At 42.1% G+C, this 26,172-nt stretch overlaps 1 long non-coding RNA gene across 1 annotated transcript; it reads right to left on the bottom strand.

Annotated features, from left to right (window-relative positions):
* Positions 1-4,973: 4,973 nt before the first annotated feature.
* Positions 4,974-14,336, bottom strand: LOC142826824 (uncharacterized). Its single transcript, XR_012901081.1, has 3 exons — positions 14,099-14,336; positions 5,874-6,112; positions 4,974-5,071 (listed from the first exon to the last, which is right to left on the bottom strand). It is a non-coding gene; the product is annotated as an uncharacterized LOC142826824 (long non-coding RNA).
* Positions 14,337-26,172: the final 11,836 nt, after the last annotated feature.

The raw sequence follows: 26,172 nt of genomic DNA, 5'->3' as shown, positions 1-26,172 counted from the left end.
ACAAGTGTGTGTGATCGGGTGTACTGAGCTCTCAGGACACTTGTTGGAGGCCTCACGGCACTATCACTCCCCACCATAGGCAAGAGCAGTAAATAAATGAAGTTGCTGGACACTGCAGATTCAGTTGCTGGCTGGAGCCAGAAGAGCAGTGCTGTAGGGTGGCTTGAGGCTCATCTAAAGAAGTGGGTTTTGACCATGAAAGCTCATGATACTATATATACACACTCTGGTCAAGTCTCCATTGGAAAGTCTTTTTAATAGGAGAGAGTGTAGTAGCCCTTTGCTAAAGCCACAAATCATAGCAGTGGAGCTGAGTCTGCTGTAAATGGCTTAAGTGATGGAACCTCAGGATGGGAACAGACAGCACTTCCCAAACACGTGCAATTATGATACCTGTGACACCAACTGGAATGGGGCTTAGTGAAAGGGGAAGGGACATGGCAGAGGACATTTGCCTATTTGCAATTATGAAGAGGAACCAAGTTAATGGACTCCTACCAAAGTTACTGGGGAAGTGTTTTACCTAACAAATCCGCTACAGATACATCAGTTTTTCAAGTTGATACTGTTCCTTTCCCCAATAACGTTTTCTTTGTTTCATTCTCAGTCTCAGGCTGTGTCTAGACTACATCCCTCTTTTGACAGAGGGATGTAAATTAGATACTTCAAAATTGCAAATGAAGCGGGGATTTAAATATCCCGCACTTCATTTGCATAATTGTGTAATGGCGCTCTTTTGAAAAAGCACCATTTTGAAAGTAAAACCGCGGTCTAGACACAGTTCTTTCGAAAATGGCAGGCGTTTTCGAAAGATCCTGTAAACCTCATTTTTTTGAAAGAGCCTGCTGTTTTCAAAAGAACCGCATCTAGACTGCAGTTTTACTTTTGAAATGGTGCTTTTTCGAAAGAGTGCCATTACGGTTTATGAAAATGAAGCACAGGATATTTAAATCCCTGCTTCATTTGCAATTTCAAAGTGTCTAGTTTACATCCCTTTGTCAAAAGAGGGATGTAGTCTAGACACAGCCTCAGAGCTTGCCAATGGGGGCATATTTATTAGGGGTATTCAAGGTTGATGTTTAGTGATCCCAGAATTTCTGAGTGGGGGCTTGAGCTTGTGGTGTTTCTTAGCTTTAAGATGGATCTCAGTTTGAAACCAGCCCTTATTGCTGCTGACAACACTTAGCCAAAGGGTTACATACACAGAATAAATCAGTGGTCCCCAACACAGTGTGGGTTCCAAGGCGCCCGCTGGGGTATTTATGTGCGCCCTCGAGCGCGCAGCAGCCCCAAAAGGTTGGGGACCACTGCAGTAAATGAACTCTCAGATGATTTCACATGATGTAAGAACAAGCTTTTAAATACGTGTCTGGATGGTTTATTTTTAACAGTATTCAATCTTGATGTTTAGGCTTTTGTGTATGTGTATACCTGCCCTCAACAGGGTGAAATCAAGTGACAATCAGGGTGATGGTGACCAACAACTATCTCATCCTTAAATGGATGGCATATAGAGAGGCAGGTGATAAACCAAGCCTAATCTTAATTAAGACAAATAAACATTCCTTTGTAGTGCCAGGGGTATTAGTCTGAATTTTTGGAACAGAAGGTCAAACTCTATTCACACTGTAGGTGAGATTAAAAACTGGTTAAATGATAGGGGACTTTTTTTAATGAACAGTTGTTCTTCAGAATGAAAATAGGTTAATAAGCAAAGGTCTAGCATAAGCAACAGGATGTTTTGTATATTAATGATTTGCAGAAAGTGAATGTGTCAGTAAAAAGTCCAATTCCAGGAGACAGCCAAACTTGTAACTATAGAAAAATAACCTATTGTTTGAAGTTTGATAAAGTTATTTCAAGCACTAAAAAGCCTGGATTGTGACAATTTCTAAGTGGATTTAAGCAATATAATGGTATTGTCTATTGAATATAAAATGTAGCTATTGCACATTGACAAAAACAGTAAAAACTGTCTCTCTGTATATTTGTATGTGCTAAACTTGTCTGGTTATTTAATGGAAAAAGAATTTCAATAAGAGGTTTGCTGTTATGTGGCAGAAGGAAATAGGATACCAGGAGACATTTTAAAAGGAACAAAAGAGTGTCAATGAGCAATATCCTACCCATTGTATTATAAAGTGCTGCCTCCCAAGGCCAAGTTGTCATTACACCAAGTTGAAAGTATTAATAAATAAACACCAAGATATAGTTACCAGGAAAATATCAACATTTGCCAACCGTTTCAAGATCACATTGTCAGAGAAATGGCAGCTATTATTTATTCTAAGAAGAGGGATATTTTTTTGCATGTAAGGCACTGTATCAAAGTATAAACACTGCTAAATGTTGTTTTTAATGGTGACCTTTTATTGATTGATTGATTGTGCTAATGATGGTGTGATGGAATTTGCAGTTCATTGCTGCCCCAGCTGAACTCTGGTGACATAAGTCAACTTCCCTCTGGAAGGGGAATGGCATTGAATTAGAGATTATATATTATATTTATATTCTAATATGTTATAATTAGAGGTTATATGTAAAGATCAGGGTGGGGTGAACTTATCCAACTGTTAAGTCTGCACTATGCTCAGCTTGAACCTCTTCTGAAGGTTGGAACATGGAATAGAGTGGAGAAGATTTCTGAGAAAGATTGGACAGTACTTTCAAGAGTGGGGGAGAAGAAAAAATGAAAAGAAAACAGGTGGATGGCCGACGGTGAGGCAGGGAGAAAACTCCAGCAGGGAAGATAGGTTATAGATATAAAAAGTATGAAGCAAAGAACAGAAATTAAATCCCCAGATCTTGCAGTTGTTTTCTCTGTGCATTCAATCCTTGGGTCTCTGGCAATCTCTCCAATACAGTAAAGTAATCCTAAACTACCCTCTGTGTCTATGACCAGTTCAGTGAGCCTTGATTATGGCTTTGAGTAGATAACCTTGGCTTGTGTGTGAAGTTAAGCATTTGTGCTTAACTTTTTTTTTAGTTATGTAGAGCTTCCTAGCATTGCTGTATAGAAACTGCATTGCAGCTTATCAACAAAACCCTTGTGGGTTTGAGGTTTGAGGGGAAGCTGGAGGTTATTTGAAGTATATTTGTCTTATCCTTTTAGCTAGAAAATGACCATTATCAGTAAAGCAAAAGTATCCCAAGATATATTCACCACCAGAATGGTTTTATGCAGATGTATTTTCTACAAGGATAATGTATGTTTAAGCACAATTGGGTCATGAATCTGGCTTAAAGAAAATCTTGCAATTCTGAAATCTGTGCAGAACTCTTTGGCTATGTCTAGACTGGCCCCTATTACAAAATAGCCATGCTAATTTCCAACTTTGGAATAGGGAAATCCGCGGGGGATTTAAATATCCCCTGTGGGATTTAAATAAACATGTCCGCCGCTTTTTTTCCGGCTTGGGAAAAAGCCGGAAAAAAGTGTCTAGATTGGCGCGATCCTCCGGAATAAAGCCCTTTTCCGGAGGATCTCTTATTCCTACTTTCAGGTAGGAATAAGAGATCCTCCGGAAAAGGGCTTTATTCCGGAGGATCGCGCCAGTCTAGATGCTTTTTTCCGGCTTTTTCCCAAGCCGGAAAAAAAGCGGTGGACATGTTTATTTAAATCCCACAGGGGATATTTAAATCCCCCGCGGATTTCCCGATTCCAAAGTTGGAAATTAGCATGGCTATTTCGTAATAGGGGCCAGTCTAGACGTAGCCTTTATGCGTACAGAGAGAAGTAAGATAGTTCAGGAAGGATCCATAAGCTTTTAGAATAGAAACTTCCTGCGCTTCTCGGACATCTGACATAGATTGACAACAAACAAGTTAATTTAAGTGGGCATTACTGTGACTTTTAAAAATACATTTATTGTAGTGGAAACAATAGTGTAAAACTTTCAGTGATCCTGTGAATGTAGGTCATAGGTCTGCCAATCTTGATGATATCCCTTTTAACTTGTAAAATATTCTGTTAGTACAATGTGCCCCTTTCACTCTTTCAGAGTGTTTTAAATGAATGAGTCTTAACCATTATGTCCCCATACTTCACAGTCCCATGCTGAATTCTATGCATTGTGCTTGTGATCACAAGGATGCCTGGTGGCACTGTAAAATTGTAGGCAAGATAGCCATGGGGCAGAGATAAGGCTTTGTCCCTCTTACTATTTGAAGAGTTCATTGGAAGCATGTGTCACATGTCTTTCCTCTGAAAGGACTCACTTTTTATAGTGGATAAAATTACAGTACTAATTAAAAAACAATTAGTAGATGAAATATATGCATCCATTTCAAAGAAAAAATATTCTGCAGACTATATTCTCTTGAACTGAAAGAATAAAATGTTTGGAAGAGAAAATGTCACAATTATTTTACTTGGTATTCCCCTCCCTTAAAAGACTGATAATTCTTTAAAATAATGATAATTATTGTAAGTGTGATATTTAATGAATTCTTTGCCCTTTAAAATGTAAAGGCACTGGGAAGTAGGAGCTGAACTCCATTTATGCCTTTGAAAATGTCCCCTACATAAATCTGAAGAAGAGATTAAAGAAGAGGAAAACAGTAGGACATCTACGATGAGGTAAGTGACGAACAACATTTTAATTTTAAAGACTTTTCAGTTTTGTAATACTCAACCAGACATTTTTCAATTATATGAGCTCATTATCTCAGGAGCAAAGAGATGCTTTCCATTTGATTTCAAAGTGGTTTGCCCTCTGACAATGCAGACCTCTTCAAAGTAAAATTATTACTATTGATGGAGGAACTCCTACGTATGTTAAACTCTGCTCAGATAAAAAAATATTGCTATTAATTAAAAGTATTCAAAAGATGGAAGTCAAATATATTGGAATAAAATGTAGACTATTTCTGTGGAAAAGTCTAGTCTTTTATGATGAAATTGGTATGTTAAGTGAGTGTCCAAAAAGCACAAAACAACTATTGAGGTAAAATATATTGAAGTTAAATGTTTAGAAAACTGTATTTTTTTCATCCTGCACTGTGAAGTAGAAGACTTCCATTGGTTTCAGTGTGAGCTAGTTCAGGCCCCAAGACTATGAAGAAGAAAATCCTGAAATATACAGTCCAAAAGGTTAAAAATTCATTATAGTCTCTTTCAGTATGATGCAGAGGAAAGTAATTTATATTCTTTTTGCAGTGCATTTAATTTAAATACAATATGATTTAGTTAAATAAAGCACAACCAAAATAATTTCATTGCTCTAACAAAAGTTTTTACTAACCTCCTGTGGGAGAAGCTCTTTGTTGTGATCTGATGATTATATCATAGTGGAATCAAGTGTAACAAATTGGGACCCTTCTATACTATTTTTATGAATGAGACATGTGGCAGTGACTTACTGGACTAGGGCTTGCTTTTCAAAAAAGTTAAAATGCTCCTGGGGCAAAGCAAAAGACATGAGGTGTTATGGGTCATGCAAGTGGCTGAGGTGGTATGAATAGATTGTTACAGACTGTGGAAACCAACCCATGTCAATGGAGGATGTAGAAAGATAGTGGGAACCCCAATGGCCAGAACAACCAACCAACAGCTGAAAAGCAGGAAACTTCCCCTTTACCTATCTTCAGGGAATCGGAGCAAAGTCTTGAGCAGGAGAAGAAAGGGGAAAGGTGTTGGATGGATATGTTAGAAGCTGGATTTTAAAGAAATACAAGTGTTTAGTTTGGACCAACAGAAAAGCCAAAATAGACTCCACAGCAGGTTGCCTGGTTGGAGCACTGATACTGATCAGTCTAAACTGTCTTAGATTAGCACAGAGAAGCAAAGGCCAAAGACTTTCAAGTGCCAGATGACTAATATCATTGTGACCTTGTTTTTGAAAAGGCTGCCTGCCATCACTGCACATACGTACTGGGAACGTTGCTCCTGAAGGGGTACAATACAAGCCTCCCATGGAAGTTCAGCTCAGCAGGATCTGCTGCAGTATGGAAGGATACGGGGATCACTGGTGCCTGAAGGCCCAGTTTCAGAGCCATGGAGACCATGAGCCTGCTCTTCTGGCAGTGTGCGGACTCTTGGGGTTTGACACAAGAGTCTGGTTGCACAGGCTGGGGCATAGATCAGACCCTGTTAATCCATGACACCAAGTACCTGAAAAAGACAAGAAAAAGAAGAAATGATGTTAGTATTTGGCAAGCAATGGCTTCATTAGGAGTCTGGGGGCAGGTCTACACTGCAGCGTTATTTTGAAATATTAGGGACCTAAACTGTTTTCCTGTATGGGAAATTTCATGTAGAGCACACAAATCTCTAGCAAGTCTCCTTGTCAGAATACCTACCTTTGAGTTGTTTGGGAAGGGGAAAGTTAGAAATGGGGTTTGCCTTATCCAAATGGATCTCCTGGGACTGAGGGTATGTCTACACTTGCTCCTTAGTCCGAACTAGGGATGCAAATGTAGCATACTGAAGTTCCTAATGAAGTGTGGGATTTAAATATCCAGTGCCCGATTAGCATATTCGCGTCCGGTCGCCATTTTAAAAATCCACTAGTCTGAATTAACTCACCGTGTGTAGATGCGGTATTCCAAAAGAAACCCCTTCCCTTGGATTAACTGTTACTCCTTATGCAATGAGGAGTAACAAATAATCTGAGAGAAGGGGTTTCTTTCGGAATCCCGCATGTACACGCGGTGAGTTAATTCGGACTAGTGGATTTTTAAAATAGCGACTGGATGTGACTATGCTAATGGAGCACAAGATATTTAAATTCCACGTTTCATTAGCAACTTCGGTATGCTACATTTGTATCCCTAGTTCGGACTAAGGAGCAAGTGTAGACATACCCTCAGTCCCAGGAGATCCATTTGGATAAGGCAAACCCCATTTCTAACTTTCCCCTTCCCAAACAACTCAAAGGTAGGTATTCTGACAAGGAGACTTGCTAGAGATTTGTGTGCTCTACATGAAATTTCCCATACAGGAAAACAGTTTAGGTCCCTAATATTTCAAAATAACGCTGCAGTGTAGACCTGCCCCCAGACTCCTAATGAAGCCATTGCTTGCCAAATAACTTCGGTATGCTACATTTGTATCGGACTAGGGAGCAAGTGTAGACATACCCTGAGTGGCCTCTGCCAGTATCCTGTAGCTCTCCTCAAGCCTGTCAATATCTCTGGCAATTACCCCAATCTAATTCCCATGTACATACTTTAATGACCTGATGAGGAATCTGCCCGGGGGAGGGGAATATAGTGGTATCTATGTAATTAAAATAATGAAGTGTGTTGTATTAATTTAGCTGGAACAAATGGTCCAAAGATTTTCACATAATCCAGTCACTGTCCAGCATTAAATAGTGTTAAAAAAGATCTGGGGCCTCTTAGTACCATGGCAAAGGCATCATTACGAATCCTTTTATTAAAATAACAGAAAAGAAGGAAAGGTAGTTAAGGCATTTGAAATGTAGAAGTCAGACTTTCAGTGTAACATTTCTTGTCTCCTTTCTTGCCATCTAGGGAGTTTTAGAAGGAAAAAAAGACCCCTTGTTTGAGAGTCTCTTAAATGGTAAATCTGTCCTGTTGGGTAAAAGAGAAGTTAGTTGACATGTGTTGAGGCAGCAGCTGCTGCTAAGGTCTTATCCCATTTCATTCCAGGTGGTTGAGATTTAGCTGGGGCTCATGGATTGGTAGTATCATCTGGATTCCTTTCTCTGGCCCAGTCTGGTCAGGCCAGCTCTAAGAATAAGGATGATGGAGGCATGAGGGCCCAGAAGATGATGGAGGTAGCAAACATTATGGTGAAGCTTGCTTTGATAGCCTCAAACTGTTTTTGCTCTGTCTTTTATTTCTGTCTGTTCCCCTAAAGTCTTTCTTTAAGGACCTACAAAGCGAATAGTGAATGGAATAGCCCATCTCATTATTTTGTCCACCTAATATCCAACACACTAATTTGGGTTCATTGAGTTCAGAGTCCACATCTGCTTTTAATAAAGATAGTTTCAACAATCCTTAGTTTATTTCAACATATTCTTTTTGATTTAGACCAATCTAGTTTCTTGTTCAGTTCTCTTGAGTCGTTTTATAACATTCTTTATTGAAAATAACTTGACCTACTTTCCATGGTAAATTCCAAAGCAGGCAGAAGTTATGGATCAATTGTCATAACAGGGTATGCAAGGTACAATATGTAATATCAAGCCTTAGGTAAATAAAAGAAACTGTGTTACTGAATTTAAGGATGAAGCTGAAAAAAACGCCAACCCTGATAGGTGGATTAAAATCAACGATGTCAAGACAGTAGTTTTATGCTGAGTAGGACCTTACTCTGCAATTAACTTGATCAAAATCAGTAGTGTTAAAAAGATAGTAAGTTGCTACTCAGAGCATGAGAAGCAGTGTCTGAATCCAACCTAAAATAGCTAATGATCTATGTAAGGACATTTTGGTAAATGCAACAAAGGAAATTACATAAATGAGTATATATGAGAAGATGAAAAGGAATTGCTGTAGAGAAAAAGTTTTTAATTAATTTTTTGAAGAGTAAGTGTTCAAGGAAAAAACAAAGAAGGCAGAAGAGCCAAAGATGAGAAGTAGTAATTGGTCAAAAATTCAATAGAGGGATAGCAAGACAAGAAAGGGACAGGATGTCCTGTACAACAAAGAAGAGCCAATCACAATAGGGTAGCATACAGAGAAAGTCATGATTTGGGAGGCCTAATAAATAGGGATGAAAATAATCTCAAAGGCTGTGTCCAGACTCAGGGTTTTTTTCGGGAAAAGTAGCCTTTTCTCGAAAAAACTTCCCCTGCGTCCAGACTCAAGCCGCATTCTTTCGAAATTATTTCGAAAGAACGCGGCTTTTCTTTCGATGGCGGTAAACCTCGTTTCACGAGGAAGAACGCCTTCTTTCGAAAGTTCCTCTTTCGAAAGAAGGCATTCTTCAATGTAAATAGGACTTCCTCGAAAGAGAGCATCCAGACTCGCTGGGTGCTCTCTTTCGAAAAAGCGGATTGCTCTTTTGAAAGATCAGCCTGCAGTCTAGACGCGATCTTTCGAAAGAGGTTCTTTCGAAAGATGCTTTCGAAAGAGCCTCTTTCGAAAGAAGCCTGCAGTCTAGACATAGCCAAAGAGAAAAGGATATGTGTTCCCAAAGGGTTAGGTTTATCTCAACTATAGCCACAATACAAAATAGTTAAAAGAAGATCTGTTTTAATTATTCACTGTGAATATTTGTTGTGAATTTTGCCCTTTGTACTGTTTGTGAATCAGTCTGACTCTGTTTTATTATTCACTAGTCTTTGCCAAAGGGCTTACAAAGAGAAAAAGTCAACCCATGGGTTGTTTGAGAGCTGTTATTTCTGAGCATTTGCTGTTGATGTACAAGTGGCTGTCTATGCACAATGTTTTCTTTCTCCTGGCATGGAATTTTTTTAAATAGGAAAAAAAATAACCCAACAAACTTGACACAAAAATTCTTCAAGCAGTGATATCAGAATACTCATATACAATGAATATTCATTTAGCACAAATTAAAGTGAACTGAAATTGTCTCCTTGTTGAAATATAAGCGAGTCAGTTTTTGTATCTGGAGAAATCTATGACAGAGTCTGAATTCAAAAAGGTGAGGAGGATTATCACTTATGGGCCTGGTTAGGAATTACAAACCAGTAATTAAAAATGCTTATGTATAGATTGAAATTGTCTCCACCTTATGGCTGTTCTGTGGTCTAAGTGAAATAAATAGGCTCAGTTCCTATTGGTAGCTAAATGGTGTCATGTAACAAAACCTTTTTTAATTTGCACCCTTGTTGCATAGAAGTGCCATGAATTGAGTGAGTGTGAATACTAAATTGCTCCTATCCCTTGAGATGGTCCTTTCAAGTGAAGCCTCGGGTACATTAGCAGTGCAGTCTGCTGAAACTTGTACTGCTGTTCCCATGCTGTAAGTGTTGTGTTGACAGAGGATTTCTGTCTCCATGGCTGTTAATTTGGCATTCTTCACAAATACTAAGGCCTGTATTTTCAAAAGCATCTAGTGACTTTTGGATGCCTCAAGTTTTGGGGTGTCCACTTTGAGATACCACAGAAGGACCTGTGGGGTTATTTTGGTTTTTTTTTTCACCTCAGAGATTTAATCATAGAATCACAGAATACTAGGACTGGAAGGGACCACGAGAGGTCATCGAGTCAAGTCCCCTGCCCTCATGGCAGGACCCAACACTGTCTAGACCATCCCTGATAGACATTTATCTAACCTACTCTTAAATATCTCCAGAGATGGAGATTCTACAACATCCCTAGGCAATTTATTCCTAGGTGTTTAACCACCCTGACAGTTAGGAACTATTTCCTGATGTCCAACCTAACCTCCCTTGCTGCAGTTTAAGTCCATTGCTTCTTGTTCTATCCTTAGAGACCAGGAAGAACAATTTTTCTCCCTCCTCCTTGAGACACCCTTTTAGATACCTGAAAACCGCGATCATGTCCCCTTGCAATCTTCTCTTTTCCAAACTAAACAAGCCCAATTTTTTCAGTCTTCCTTCATAGGTCATGTTCTCTAGACCTTTAATCATTCTTGTTGCTCTTCTCTGGACCTTCTCCAATTTCTTCACATTTTTCTTGAAATGTGGTGCCCAGACCTGGACACAATACTCCAAGTGAGGCCTAATTAGTACAGAGTAGAGCGGAAGAATGACTTCTTGTGTCTTGCTCACAGCACACCTGTTAATGCATCCTAGAATCATGTTTGCTTTTTTTGCAACAGTGTCACACTGTTGACTCCTATTTAGTCCACTATAACCCCTAGATCCCTTTCTGCATACTCCTTCCTAGACAGTCGTTTCCCATTTGGTATGTGTGAAACTGTTTGTTCTTTCCTAAATGAAGTACTTTGCATTTGTCCTTATTTAACTTCATCCTGTTTACCTCATACCATTACTCCAGTTTGTCCAGATCATTTTGAATTTTGACCCTATCTTCCAAAGCAGTTGCAACCCCTCCCAGCTTGATATCATCTGCAAACTTAATAGGCATACTCTCTATGCCAATATCTAAATCGTTGCTGAAGATATTGAACAGAACCGGTCCCAAAACAGACCCCCTGCGAAACCCCACTTGTTATACCTTGCCAGCAGGATTGTGAACTGTTAATAACTACTCTCTGAGAATGGTTATCCAGCCAGTTATGCACCCATCTTATAGTAGCCCCATCTAAGTTGTATTTGCCTAGTTTATTGATCAGAAGATCATGCAAGACAATATCAAACACCTTACTAAAGTCTAGGTATACGACGTCTACCGCTTCTCCCTTATCCACAAGACTCGTTATCCTATCAAAGAAAGCTATCAGATTTGACGTGATTTGTTCTTTACAAATCCATGCCGGCTGTTTCCTATCACTTTACTATCTTCCAAGCGTTCACAGATGATTTACTTAAGTACTTGCTCCATTATCTTTCCTGGTACAGACAGGGCCGTCCTTAAATATATGCAGAGTATGCAGCTGTCTAGGGCACCAGAATTTCTGGGGCACCACTCTGCCGGATAGATGGGAAGCAGTTAGCAGGCAACAGCAGGGTCCTAGAGAGAGCCCAATGCGCTGCCTGCAGGCTGCAGCACAGACTGAGGGAGGGAAGTGGCTGTTGCGGTCTGTTGGAAGGGGAGGGATAAGGATGGGGGAAAGAACTCACCTGTGTGGCACTCTCGTAAGGTGAGCCAGGCTGGCTGGACAGCTCTGTGGCAGTATCCTTACCTTACTTCTCCCCTCCCCCCATGGAGCACTCCCCTTCCCCTGCGGAGCACCCCTGTCTCCCCCCTCCCCTACAGCAGGGCTGGGTTGGGTTGGATGAGTTGCTGGGCGGGGGTGAGCTGGCTGTGTGCCAGGTGGGAGCTGAGCTGCGCACGTGGAGACTGCGCTAGTAGGATTATCAGGTAAAGCACCCTCCTCTCCCTAAAATGGACACACTTGATGGGGGGATGGGAAGCAGAGCGGGTGGCTGCGGGGCTAGCCTGGCCTGATAGAAGGGGGGTGGGAAGCAGAGCTGGGAGGGTAGGGGGGGTGTGGCGGTGCTGGCCTGGGGAGATCAGAAAGAGGAACAGGCCGACAGGAAGCAGAGCTGGGGTGGGGACTGCGGGGGGAAGGGGAGGGGGCGTGGGGCTGACCGGATGGAAGGGGGGGCAGGAAGCAGAGCTGGGGGATGGTGCAGCTTGCAGGGGGGCTGGCTGGAGTGGGACTGACCCCGGCACTTGCAGATCCCGGGGTACTGCCTGTCCCGCTCAGGCTCCCAGCGACACATGAGCAAGGAGGAGGCTTTCACTCCTCCTCACTCTCTTTGGGTGGAGATGATATTATGCAGGTTGTAATTACATATATATGTCCCTTTGAGCGTATCTGGATCTTTAAGTGGTAATTTTGGGGTAGGGCGGGAGGAGGGGAGTGAAGAGGGGGAGAGGTTACAAAATAAAAGAAAAATGTACATGTTTTATTTATATGATAGAATTTTTCAAAAATGAAGGGGAAAAGCCTAAAAGGAAGTTTGTATTAATATAAGAAGGAAAGTGATCATAACATCTGTGGCGTAGTGGAGGGGCTGTCTGCTCTGTGACCCGGGGTCCCCCTGCGCAGTGATGGGAGATTCTCACTGACTCTCCCAAATGTGTATTAACCCAGACACCCAGGCTCAGCCTCCCAGGGAGGGAGACATAGGAAGGAGGGCGGAGACCAGCACCTGGCTGGGAAGCAGGTGAGTTTCTGTGTGGAATCATGGAGGAGGCAGCCTAAGCAAAGGGGGGCTGGGATTTAAGGGCCCAGTCTCCCCCAACTCAGGGGGGCTGAGGCATCCTAGGCCTGGCCCTGTAACCGGATTACGTCTATGCTGTGCTGTAACCTAGAAAAGCAATAAACTCCCTCTATTCTACTGGCTGGTGGAGTCTGTACGTGCCACTACAGGGGTGCAGGAGGCGGGGGAACCCCGACGCGCCACCACAACATCAGCTATAGTTTTTTGGTGGTCAATATTTGCAAGTTTTCTGTCTTTTGCTAGAATAAAAAAGGGTGGGAGTACAGGAATGAGGTCAGGTGGCTGGGAGTGGAAGGGTGCTTTAATGAAGGCAGGAGGTAGGGGGCTGAGGGCACAGGGTTTGTTACGGGACATTAGGGTTGGAGTATAAGGTTGCAGGGCTGGAGTCAGGGCAGAGATATGGGGGACTCTTGGTAAGGGGTAGGGGTCAAGATGTGTGGGTGTAGATAAATCCCTGTAATAATATCACTCTCATAAAACTTTTTATTAAGATCTTGTCCTTTAAGATATATCTCTAAGTGTTCTTATAGAATCTCTGTAACATTTCTCCTATAACTTTGTATTAAGAGAAACTTTCCTTTTTAAGAAAAAAATGTCTTTTGAGCTCTCCCCTTTCCTTGATTGCCCTGTTGTTGAAATGAATGAGGTGTGAATGGAGAATGAAAGGTGAGCCCCTCCAGCAGCAGTTGCAAGGGTAGAGAAGGTCTGGGAGCCAGACCCAAGACAATACCTGCAAAGTGAGCTCATTAAGAGAACTGGATATACAGAGGCCTTGGGAGTCAAGCAGCAAGTACCTGCCCTTGGAAGAACTCTCTCTGAAGCAGCATTAAGAAAGGTGAGGTGATGACTAATTGGCTGCATGAGGGGGATAAATAGGAGATGTCTTGCAGAGGGACCCCGGGTTTTCCTCTTGTCCACAGAAGCCTGGCTCCACCCCTCCCCCACCTAACTCACCTGGCCAGTGCGGTTAGGGGGAACAACTTTTGGTAACAACAAGACGGAGTGTGCTTGTGTGTGTGTGTGAGAGTGCATGAGTGTGATGTCATATGCATATGATAAATATTGATTAATCTATGCATGTTCAATAAATGTGGCGTGTTGCCTTATCCCTCTGAAAAAGATCCTGGGTGCTTCTTTTAAGCACAACATGGCGAGGGGGCTGAAAGGTTTGTGGGGGCAGCTAAGGGCAGAGGTTGATTGAATGAGGGCAGGAGGGGTGAATTCAGGGCACAGGGTCTGATGAGGGGGGCTCAGGGTAAGGAGGTGGGGGAGCAGGAGTCAGGGCAGGAGGTAAAGGGTGCAGAACTCAGGAGGGAGCTGGAAGAGATTACGGGGCTTACAAGGGTGACAATGCTGTGCTGACGACTCCTCCCAGGGAACAGAGCTTCACTTTCCCGGGACTCCCTGTGTCCTTCCCTCACCCCGCAGGACGGCATCGCAGAGGTAAGTTCCTGGGGTGCAACAGCCCCTGCTGCTCAGGCAGCTCGCACGCCACCTGTCTGGGGAGGGAGAGTGCAGTTGCACACTTCCCTGAGGTGCTGCAGGATTGCAGCTCCCCCTGTCCCCTGTCCAGACTCCCCACAAGTACCCTGCCCCCCACCAACACTGTCACCAGAACCCAGCACCACCCTGTCCCTGTCCCCAGCATCCTGCCACCCACCGTGGCACCAGAGCCACCCTGTCCCCGGACTCTAGCTCCCTGCCACCCACCATAGCACCCAGCACCACCCTGTCCCTGGACCTAGCACCCTGCCACCTACCACAGCACCCAGCACCACCCTGTCCCTGGCTCCAGCACCCTGCCAGCTGTGCCAGCATCCTTGGGACCACATTAGTGAGGCTTGGGTTTTTTTGGGTTTTTTTTTTTGGCATCTCACTTGTGTGGCCCCAACTGACTTTTCTGTGGGTCAGGGACCCCTGACTCAAAACAGGTTCCCTGCCCCTCTCATATATAAAGACAATGTTAAAACCTTTTGAGTTTGACGTAATATTTTATTTAAAAATGAAGCCTGGCCAACATACCCCCAGTTGGGTCCAAATCCCCATCTCACTACAGCATCGTAACACTCCTGCACCACCTGACCCCAAATCTGAGCCTATCATACACTGGAACCTCCTGTCCTGAGCTTCTTACATCCCCAAACTCCTGCACCCCACATCCTCAGCCTTCTGCCATAACACTCCTGCACCATCCACACATGGCAAATGTGTGTCCTGAGCCCATCGTACTCACAGCCTTCCTGCCCCGAGCCCCTCATGCATCCCAGCCCAAACTCCTGCACCCTCACAGCCACAAGCCTGTGGCTTGCTCTCAGCAGCCCAACCTTCCACCTGAGCCCAACATTCCCCAGCCTGGAGCCTTGTCCCCAAGCCAGCGTCCCCTTCTCCTGCATCCAAATGTCCTCCCAGAACTTGCACTTCTCACCCCTTCCCACACCCAAATCTCTCATTCCCACCCCAGGGCCTGCACCTCCTGTCTCAACCCAGTGAGAGGGTATAATGGCTGGGAATAGCAAGTGAGGAGAGGAGGGGAACAGAGAATGGGGTTCCAAAGGGGTGGGGTCTTGGTGAAGGAACGTGATTTTAATGTATTGGTGGGTTCCTTTTTTTTTTTTTGCTCGACAAATCTAGGCATAGGGGCACCAGTTTAATAATCCCGCGTAGGGCACCATAAATCCTAAGGACGGCCCTGGGTACAGAAGTTAAACTGACTGGTCTGTAGTTTCCTGGGTTGTTCTTATTTCCCTTTTTATAGATGGGCACTATATTTGCTCTTTTCCAGTCTTCTGGAATCTCTCTTGTCTTCCATGATTTTCCAAAGATGATAGCTAAAGGCTCAGATACCTCCTCTATCAGCTCCTTGAGCATTGTAGGATGCATTTCATCAGGCCCTGGTGACTTGCAGGAATCTAACTTTTCTAAGTGATTTTTAACTTGTTCGTTTTTTTAATTTTATCTTCTAAACCTACCCCCTTCCCACTAGCATTCGCTATATCAGGTATTCCTTCATCAGACTTCTCGGTGAAGGCCGAAACGAAGAAATCATTAAGCATCTCTGCCATTTCCAAGTTTCCTGTTACTGTTTCTCCCTCCTCACTGAGCACTGGGCCTACCCTCTCCTTGGTCTTCCTCTTGCTTCTAATATATTTATAGGATGCCTTTATGCTTGTAGCTAGATTCAGCTCGTTTTTTGTTCCCTTGCCTTTCTAATCTTGCCCCTGCATTCCTGTATTGTTTGCCTATATTCACCCTTTGTAATTTGTCCTAGTTTCCATTTTTTATATGACTCCTTTTTTATTTTTAGATCATGCAAGATCTCCTGGTTAAGCCAAGGTGGTCTTTTGCTGTATTTTCTACCTTTCTTACGCAGCGGAATAGCTTGCTTTTTTGCCCTTAAGTATGTCACTTTGAAAAACTGCCAACTCTCTTAAGTTATTTTTTCCCTCAGTCTTGCTGCCCATGGGACCTTACCTACCAACTCTCTGAACTTACCAAAATCTGCCTTCCTGAAATCCATTGTCTCTAATTTGCTGTTCTCCCTTCTACCATTCCTTAGAATCATGAACTATATGATTTCGTGATCACTTTCACCCAAGCTGCCTTCCACTTTCAAATTCTCAACCAGTTCCTCCCTATTTGTTAAAATCAAATCTAGGCCAGCTTCTCCCCAGTAGCTTTTTCAATCCTCTGAAATAAAAAGTTGTCTCCAATGCAGTCCAAGAACTTATTGGATTGTCTGTGTCCCGCTGTTTTAGTTTCCCAACATATATCTAGATAGTTGAAGTCGCCCATCAACACCAAATCCTGCGCTTTGGATGATTTTGTTAGTTGTTTAAAAAAAGCCTCATCCAACTCTTCCGCCTGGGTAGGTAGCCTGTAGTAGACCCCTAGCATGACATCACCCTTGTTTTTTTACCCCTTTTAGCCTAACCCAGAGACTCTCAACACATCCGTCTCCTATGTCCACCTCAGTCTAAGTGTATACATTTTTAATATCTAAGGCAACACCTCCTCCCTTTTTTCCCCACCTGTCTTTCCTGAGTAAGCTGTACCCTTCTGTACCAACATTCCAATCATGTTTATTATCCCACCAAGTCTCTATGATGCCAACGATGTCACAGTTGTATTTATTTATTAGCACTTGCAGTTCTTCCTGCTTATTACCCATTCTTCTTGCATTTGTATACAGGCATCTAAGATTCTGATTGGATCTTGCCTCCCAGTCCTGCCTTGTCCCTCCTTTCTCTATGCTATTATAGCCCACAATACCTCCCATTTCTGACCCATCTCCCAGGTCTCCATGTTCTTCACTTACCCGTGGGATTAGATCACCTGTCCCCAATGAACCTAATTTAAAGCCCTCCTCACTAGGTTAGCCAGTCTGTATCCAAATACGTTCTTCCCCTTCCTCAAAGGGTGAATGCCATCCCTGCTTAGCAGTCCTTCCTGGAATAGCATCCTGTGGTCGAGGAAGCCAAAGCCCTCCTGGCGACACCTTCTTTGCAGCCAGGCATTCACTTCCAGGATGCACTTGTCTCTGCCTCGGACCCTACCTTTGAGAGGAAGGATCAAAGAGAATACCACCTGAGCTCCAAACTCCTTCACCCGTACTCCCAGAGCTCTGTAGTCACTCTTGATCCATTCAGTGTCACACCTCACAGTTTCATTAGTGCCCACATGGATGAGTAGCATGGGGTAGTAGTCAGAGGGCCAGATAATCCTTGACAATGCCTCCGTAATGTCTCGGATACAGGCTCCTGGCAGGCAGGATACCTCTCGAGGATCTTTGCTGAAAAAAAAGCGGCAGCAAAAAATTGAAAAAATTGAAAATTGCTTCATTAGCAATTGCGATACGTCTAATTTACATCCCTTTTCCGAAAAAGGGATGTAGTCTAGACGTAGCCATGCAGTTTTTGTCCTTAGGCTCTTTGTCCTGACTGGTCCCATATGAGAGAGTTTGCCAGACCAGGGGAGGTTAATTCCATCCCTCTGCCTACAGTACTCTGGGCTCTCCTGGGGTCTATCAGCAGACCTAGTGGAGCTCTCTTGCCCCAACGATGCTGGCTCCCACCACTGCTGCCCCAGGGCCATCAGGCTCCACTCACACTGCTGAATTGCAGCTCTCAGGCACCGACACTGCCACAGCTCCAGTGTGCTGAGGCTGCTGTGGCTCTGGGGCAACTGGGGCTCTGCTTCTTAGGGCTGCTGTACTCCATTATCTTGGGGCTGCTGTGGCTTCCTAGCTCCAGGGCTCGGGGCATCAGGGCTGCCACAGCTCCACTACCCTGGGCCACCAGAGTTGCCATGGCTCCACTATCCTGGGGCTGCTGCTGATGCCAACCCTGCAGCCACCCAGGCAGACCGTGGATGTTGCTTGACCAGAGAGTCCTGGACAAGAAAGGTTCATCTTGTACTAACTTTTACAGCCACTGCCAGAGCATTAAAAGAATAAATGTAACCTTCTTTCAAAAGATGATAAGCATTAGGTTTGATTCTTTTTTGACATGGTTAGGTGCTAAGTTACTTTTGTACTGGATTTGTTTGGTAACTTTCAAAGCACTGCTTTAAAAATCAAAATCAGGGGTCTTCAAAGTTCCCATTGGTGCATTAGTTATAGGATTTCTATTTTTCAGTGTTTATTGATTTAATTTAGAGAGGGTTAAGGCAATTTTTGAGTTTTATGTGGGTGCCCAAAAATCAGGAAGCATTGGGTCTTTTTCTTTTTCTATACTGTAATGAGTTCTGTATATTTATATATATTACTCAATAGCATTGACAACATCAACAGTATATACACTATGGGAAGTGGTTTCTGGCAATGTTCCCTAGTGTGATTTCACACAGTACTGTTTCAAAAAGCATGATGTTAATGTTCTTTAGGGAAGCTGAAGTGCTCCCCAGCAGGCTCTAGGCGGACTGATTAATGTGAAACATAGATGTGCACTTTCAAAATCATATCCCTGACATCTACATTATGCTTGGTATAGACAAACAACCATTTTTGGTGTTTTTTTCCAGTGTTTATTGGGTAAGAACAGATTTCCTTCTTTTATATGAAGAGTGGGTTTTTTTTTGGTTTTTTTTGGTGTTTATGACATTATTTAGTCATGTCATAAACTGATTTTTTGCAGCTACTTGTTGGTCAAAATTGCTGTGTCTTGGCTTATACATCAGCGTATGCAATGTATGGCTTATTTCAATGTGATCTTCAACAGGGCTACGTCTAGACTGGCATGATTTTCTGCAAATGCTTTTAACGGAAAAGTTAATTTTCGCCATCGGGGCTTTTTTGTGCAAAACAGTTTTTAGCTGTCTACACTCTTCCACAAAAACTTTTTCCCGAGCGGGACCAGCATAGTATTTGTGCAAGAACACTGACAATCTTACATGAGATCGTCAGTGTTTTTGCGCAAATTCAAGCGGCCAGTGTAGACAGCTGGCAAATTTTTCTGCAAAAGCACCTGCTTTTGCGGAAAAACTTGCCAGTCTAGATGCAGCCCAGGAGTATCTGCATTGTGCCAGAGATTTGATGAGGTCTGCCAACAGATGCCGGTTAGCTGGAAGATTGCATCTGAGCCTGTAAATGATCCCAAGCTTCCCTACATACAAGAATATTTTAGCCTAATTCTCCCAAGAAGGGCAGAGGAGGGTGGTAGGATTTACTTACTTGCCAATTTCCTTTTTATCTTCATGTTCTCTTAACCCAGGGACAAAGGGGGCTGCAGGTGAAATCCTTAATGACTAGGACAGAAATTTGGAAATTTCCTTTTTTTAATCCCAATAATATATTTTCTACCATTAGGTAGTTTTAATTTTTACGGCTCCTAATCCCATAGTAAAAACGGGCACACACTTATACAGAAAATTCTTATCCCCTTGATACATGGTAGACTTTGAAATAACTCCACAGAGCCACACTCTACACGTTCCAGTTTATAAATGCTTTCATGTTTATCCGTTTACAAATGTACAGATTACAGCCAAAGTTAAAAGATAACATATCAATCTGTGTGGCCTTTCATGTTGACAAAACATTTTCTTCTAGAATTGAAGAAGCCTTATTGCTGAATTTAATAAAGAGCCAAAGGCATCCTTTAAACAGGAAATGAGACTAGGGTTCAATTCCTGGCCTCACTGAAGTCATAGGAGTTTTGCTATTGACTTCATAAGGCCAGGAATTTGCCCTGGGAATGCATAGAACATCTAATGGCATCTGAACTGTGAATAACTGGAAGTGGATTCACAATTTAAATCAAACTAGAAGCCAAGTACTGGGTAAGTAAATAAATGATAGCCACATGTTTTATTAGCTAGTTTATTTTGGCAAAGCAAAGTCCAACACTGATTGGTAGCTAACCCCACAAACTTAGAAAACAGAAGCTATTTGTTAGCAACCACTCTTCCTGGTATTTCGTATGAATAACTTCATATATAACATGGAAAATAAACAGTCTATATTTTGCCTTTTAAACCTTGCCCTGCATTGAAAATATAGATAGGCTAGCAGGAGTCCCCAGAGGTGTTCCAGCTGCTTCAGTCAGAATTCCTTTAGGGGTGACTGGAGAACTCCATGGATTTTTGAAGGATATTTTGTGTGTTTTCCATTCCACTCCATAAGCTAGCTCAGCTTTGCTGTCCTGTAGCAGAAGCCTATAGCTCTCTTCATAAGGCTTGTTTACCCTACCGTGCTGTGTCACCATAATTGTAACACCTCAATGTGAGGCAGAAGTCATATTGGCAGAAAAGTGTCTCCTACTGACACCATATTAAGGTCAAAATAACTTATGCCAGTTCGGGTAACTTTTCACACCCCAGAGCAACATAAATTACATTGACAAAAGCAGTAGTGTACACGGGCCTACAAATCAAAGGCAGAAGGGACTACACTTGACCCTCTTTAATCTGGCAACCCTGGGGAACAGGGTTTGATGCATTAAAGATTTTGCCAGGCCAGGGAGGGTGTGAGGAGGATGGGAGTGGGGCACTTACCTGGTGTTCCATGTCCCCTGCCACTTCCAGGAACATAGTAACAGAGAAAAGTCTCCAGCAGAGCTCATTGCTGCATTGCTGTTCCCGCCAGCAAAGAGTTGCTTACTCCTCCCCCTGCAGGGTCCGTACCATAGGTAGTCCCATTTTAGGGACACCTGGAGTATGGAGGTCACTGTATAATATGAACATCTAGGCTGAACTCCTACATAACACAGGCCATAGGACTTCCCAAAATTAATTTCCGCTTTAGGGCCAATATGTGTGGTTGAAACAGAGCATTTCTTTTAGAATGACATCCACTCCCAATTTCAAAATTGCTAATGATGGAGAATCCACCTTAACTCTTTAGTAAAGTGTTACAGTGGTTAGTTGCCATTCTTTATCAGCACCGTTAAAGTTTTGTGCCTGTTTTCTAGCCTGGATTTGTCAACTTCCACGTCATCTTCCAGCCTTTCAATCTAGTTATAACTCTGCCTGCTAGCTTTGAGAGGGTTAATACCAGTGCTGGTGCTAAACATATTGGATAACAACCTTTAATCGTGACTAGGAGCTTGATTCTGAAATTGGTGTACTTTTTCAGTCCAAAAGTAAACAGTGTGGCTCATCTGTGCGGGTCTACAAAAGGGACAGGATGCCCGAAGCCTTCTTTACAGCTTTGTACTCTGGCTGGCCGTGGCTCCAGAGTGCCCACTTTTGCTTGGAAAGGAACAGGCATGTCAGTTCCAAGCTATTAATCATAATCTTCCATAATGATATTTTGTCAATTAAATCTGTTCTGACAAGAATGACCTTTTTTGAATGAAATGAATAGTTTGGGATTTCTGAAGAAAAAAAAAAGACACTGGAAAGATGAATGTGTTACCATACATGCTCTTTTACCTATGCTATGTGACAAGAGGGTTCAGATGAGGATGTACCTTGTGATATGATTCAGCTTTGAATCTTTTAAGTAAAGCTTGTTGGCAGTGGCAAAATAATAAATAAATGGCAAAAGTGAGAACAGAAACAAGTGGCCATAGAAAGAACAAGTCAGAGATAGAAGGGGAGAGGCTGTTGTCTGGTAGAAGGAGTCTTTGTGGAAATGCAAAAGGGGAAATCCCTTATTTGCCTTACAAAATGTATCATGAAAACACAGACAATGTTTTCAGGAATAGCTGGCAATCCAAGGGGCAGGCACCCAGCTGGTAGAAATTATCATAGCTCCATTGTCTTCCACAGAACAATCACTATTTACCCTAGCTAAGATTTTCACTCAGATTCCTTTTTTTAAAGCAAGTGAGTCTCATTTAATTTGCCTAGAAACAACTTTGCTGTTGCTATATGTTACCTTTGCCTTCAGCCCTCATGGTATTGTTCCACTCACAGTGTGGATGCTAGGGATGCACGTAGAGAAAGGAATCTGAGCCCTCAGGATAATGTCTAGGTTCAAAATAACCTATGTTCTCCTAGCATGAAGAAAGTGAAATGATCAGCAGTTGGTATCTAGCACTGTGAATCCTGGGACCAGAACACTTTCCTTTAAATGGCTCAAGCCTGTGCCACCTACTGTTGAGTCACAGCGAGGTCTACCATTAGGCGACTGAAAACTATTAGAAAAGGAGGGAAGTTCTCTGAACTTCTGCAGGTCAATGCTAAAAATTTTAAGAAGGAATGTGTCAATCAAATGGTAATGTTGGGAGGAGGGAGCATTTCTTATAAAATGTCCATGTAGGATAGGTATGTTTAGTGTCTCTAGCATTTCACCTCTGAAGTCTTGTTCCAGTTGATAACTGGATAAGATAACAAGTGTAATAAATGTAGAGTTTTCATTTAGGGACAATCTCTGAGGCTACGTCTATACTACAAGTTTTTTCGGCAGAAAATATGCTAATGAGGGGCTCATTAGCATGAGTCTCGACATTATTAGCATATTTTCTGCCGTTTTTTTTTGTGCAAGGGATTGGTTGTGGAGTATGATGATCGTTCTATGCCCATAATGCATATGAATTAATAAGTACATTTACTGTTTATTCTACTTTTGTGTATTTTATATATACTTCTACTTCCATTTCTGTATCAAAGAAAGCTATAATTCATGATCCACTTGGAACCGGAAAGTGCTTAAAAGTGTATGTGTGTCTATATTCTTGAATAATAGTGAGTCTCTAATCTTTCTAGGTTTGCACATCATTAATTTGCATTTTCCTATTATTAGAATCCAGTGACACTACATCATAGTCAGTAGCAATTTGTCTTGTTCTTGTTGGCAGAACACCCATTTACTCCTTACAATGAAGGATAAGTCTCTAATTAGTGACTGTTAACAGAGCTTGATTGTAATTAAAGTCGGTTGACAGAATTGTTTTTCATCAGAAAATGCTGTTTCTGCAAAATCGAAATTTTCTGTGGCAAAATTTTCATCTCTTCTCTTCCCACACAGCCCAAGTGAACTTTTCCCCTGCTCAGGAAAATCAAAATGAAATGGTTGGTTGGCGGTCATTCCAACACAAAACCAATACATTTTGGTTTGTCAGCCCAAATCAAAACCATCATTTCAGATCAGTTTGACATTCATTTGTGATTGCCTGGGGTTCCATGTTGGCTCATGAGAACTGTAGTTTAAGTACTCCATGTGCCCCGTCTCTTTCAGAGTGTGGGCTCTCCCACTGGTCTACATCCCAGGAAGCATGGCAATCTCCCTTCTGCTTGAACTGCAGTGGTGCTTCCCCAGACTTGTTGCTAGGAGCACATAAAGGGGACTGGAGTCATGAGACACCCAAATTACAACTACCATGTGGCATTTTTGGCAGCTCATGGGGACACATTATTGATGAACCAAGCTAATGGTTTAACATTTCTGTATCAATAATTTTCAGTTTATGTTCTGTGAAACAGATAAATGTTCCAATATTTCTTCCTGATTACAAGAATTCTTCAGCAAACTGTAGTGGCAGCCACTCTAACAACATCTGAGATTTATCATCCATGTGCTAGATCCATGCAGGTATAGGACCATGGAAGACAGATACACTATAGCTCTAGTGTTATATCATGACTAAGCAAGACAAATGTCTAAACTACGCTGAAGTTTCGAAAGAGGACTGTAGTCGAATGCAGAGCTTTCGAAAGTGAAAGTAGTCGGGATGCAGTTTTTTCGGCAACCAGCCCCTGCCTTTTTCGAAAAGCCACTCTTCCTCAAAAAATGAGATTTATGCGGCTTTTCAAAAAAGGGGAGAGGGTTGCCAAAAAACCTGCGTCCCAACTATTTTCACTTTCAAAAGCTCTGCATTCGAAAGTGAGATCGGAAGAAGATATGCAAATTCCCACAGAATTTGCATATCCTCTTTTGAAACTTCAACGTAGTCTAGATTAGCCCAAAAATTCCATCCGTAGACTGGTAACTGCTGATAAGAAAACACCTTTATGTTTCCACGGTCTGCATACATATATAGGCTTTGTTTGGTTTCCGTTTGGGCAAAAGCAGCCACTATTTCCTGTCATTATAAGAAGCAAACCTTGCTTTTCTGAGTGTGAACACCGATATCAACCATTATCCTTCAAACAGTGTCCATTTGTATGTAGTGCTTGAATCTAGAATGGAATAGGGGTTTTTTATTGTTTGGTTGTTTAGTGTTTTGTTTCTTGTCTCTTTTCCTTTCTCATCTGTAATGAAGGTACATGTACTTGACTGAAATACTCTTTTTAAATCATCCTCGTTTTACATCTGTCCATCTACTTTAAACTCCCTGTCATTTCTGAGCCTTTACATGATGAAAGCCTTTCTGTGTCTGTCTGCTTTATTTTTCCTTAGTTACCCATTCTTCAACATTTTATCAGTCACACTTTAGGTGGCTATTTTGTCTCCCTCACTCTCTGCCTGGTGCTTCCTGCAAATCTGCTTTACATTTCCACTTCCTGCCTGATTCCCACACCTCAGATTTTATCATTAACCTGGGATACGGATCTTTGTCCAAAAATGCTCTCTGAGGTGAAAACACCTTTGTCATGATAAAATGAAATGGGTAGATACTTCTTGAAACATCTCATCTTTTAATCTTCAAGATTGTAATGTTCCTGATCTGTAACCATTAACTTTCTTCTGCATAAGGTTAAAGAATTTGATTTGAAAGTGTGTGTGTGTGTGTGTGTTTGTGTGTTACCTGTATGTGTGTCTAAACTGAAGACAGTGTTTGCATCCCCAGAAGAAAGGCATTGTTTGTTCCCATGACCACTATTAGAATCCATGTTCATTGTGCGATTCCTCAGGGAGCCACATAATGAAGACAAGTAGCATGGGTGTCTATATATCCCATTCCTGAAGAAATGAGGAAAACGTCAGCTTCTTTACCAAAAGACCATTGCTTGCCTGCAGGGGGATCTGCAATTGAATAGTTTAGGGGGTGGGTTATCTCAGGGATGGAGGGAATCAATGACTCTCTCCATAAAGTAGAAAAAAGAAAGTGAAAGAGGTTACTGGGATGCAATTCCAGAATAAGCACAAATTAAAAGATGTATGTATGGGTAAGCAATAAGAAGGTCTGAAAATATTAGTATGTAAATCACAGATTAGTTTAACCAGCATCACTGAGCTTGGTAGGATAAATCTCATGACTGGAACACTGGTACAGAAGGGCATAGCTTATTCAGGAAAGACAGGAAGTGAAAAAAGGGAGAAGTTGTTGAATTATGCATCAAGTATACATTTTTTGAGATCAGAAGGAGGTGAGAGGTAAACCAAATGAAAATCCCCAAGGAGAAAATGGCTTCAATTGTATGGCAGACTCTATTGTAGACTACTAAATGATGAGGTGGCTCTGACATTTCTAAAAAGAATAATAAATATCAAGAACACAATACCTAGTAGGAATGGGAAACCTTCCCCTGGTATCAGTTGCAAAAGTAATATGACAAAAACAAAATGTCCAATGCATTCTCAGAATGTGGTGGGGACCACTTCTTGTTTCAGAAGGTCAAGGTAGTAACCAAGGGGAAAGCATTTTAGGCTTAATTCTGACTAATAGGGAAGAATTGGTTGCTAATCTGATGGCTGAAGGCAATTTGGGTGAAAGTGATCATGAAAATATAGGTTTTATGATTCTAGGGAAAGGAAGTTGTGAAAGCAACAGAATGGGGCAATGAATTTCAAAAAGGCATCTTTCAACGAACTCAGAATTGGCAGGTAAGTTACCATGGGAAGAAAATCTAAATAAAAAAAGGATTCAGGAGAGCTGACAGTTTCTTAGAGACAATATTAAAGATGTGGCAACAAAATGAAGGAAAGTTAGGAAGAATAGTAAGATGTCAATTTTTGGCTCCACAAGATGACTCCAGGAGCTCTTTAATGACCTGAAAATCAAACAGAAATCCTATTGCAGGTTTTTAAGAACAGGTTACCTGTAAGGGTAGTCTATGTTTACTGGGTCCTGCCTCAGTGCAGGGGGCTGCA

This window comes from Pelodiscus sinensis, chromosome 2 (genome assembly GCF_049634645.1).
Source record: "Pelodiscus sinensis isolate JC-2024 chromosome 2, ASM4963464v1, whole genome shotgun sequence".
In the NCBI taxonomy this organism is placed as follows: Eukaryota; Metazoa; Chordata; order Testudines; family Trionychidae; genus Pelodiscus; species Pelodiscus sinensis.
Note: the sequence above shows the minus strand (reverse complement) of the source record. Positions and strands in the feature narration are given on the sequence as shown.